A 656-nucleotide genomic window follows, 5' to 3' on the forward strand; every position below is an offset into this window, starting at 1 on the left:
TAACCAAAGTTGACCAAGTTTTGCTCCAAATTTTTCTATGCCATAATTTTTTTGAGCAGTGTATATAGAATATATGATTAATCCATCTGCCCGTTGTCATCTGCAACAGACAACAGGGGAGCAATTTAAAAAATGCTTCAAAGAAAACAAGAAAGAAGGATAGCTAATAAAAAATACTCACGTTAATTGTAATAGGCAACCGTCCTGTTGCCAGTAGCCACATCTACTATTACACGGAGAGACGCCTCCTCTCGCGGGCTTTCCGGCGCATGCGGGCTCTGCGGCGCCTCTTCACGCGGGCCCTCCACCGGCGGGCTCCTGATCGCCTCGCGCGTCCTCGCCTGCGGGCCCTCCTCCCTAGGAGGCGTCCTAGCCCTTGCGAGGGCCCGCAAAAACTTGTCATCGTACTGTGACGTCATGAGGCGTCTTCCAACACGTACCCAAAAACGGCGTAAACAAACCTCACATGTGCTGGGCACAAAGTCCTTCTCACAATTAATACACTGCATCAACTGCATGTTGTTAAATCTCCTTATTGAAATAACGTGAGACTTGCACAACTCTTAGTCGACTGACTCAAGGGATCTACAGGAACCCGCGAGTAAAAATGCAAGCTATAGAAATAATTATCTCTCCTACATGATAATGCCGTGAGG

The sequence above is a fragment of the Wasmannia auropunctata genome, unplaced genomic scaffold (genome assembly GCF_000956235.1).
Source record: "Wasmannia auropunctata unplaced genomic scaffold, wasmannia.A_1.0 LD335997.1, whole genome shotgun sequence".
Classification (NCBI taxonomy): Eukaryota; Metazoa; Arthropoda; class Insecta; order Hymenoptera; family Formicidae; genus Wasmannia; species Wasmannia auropunctata.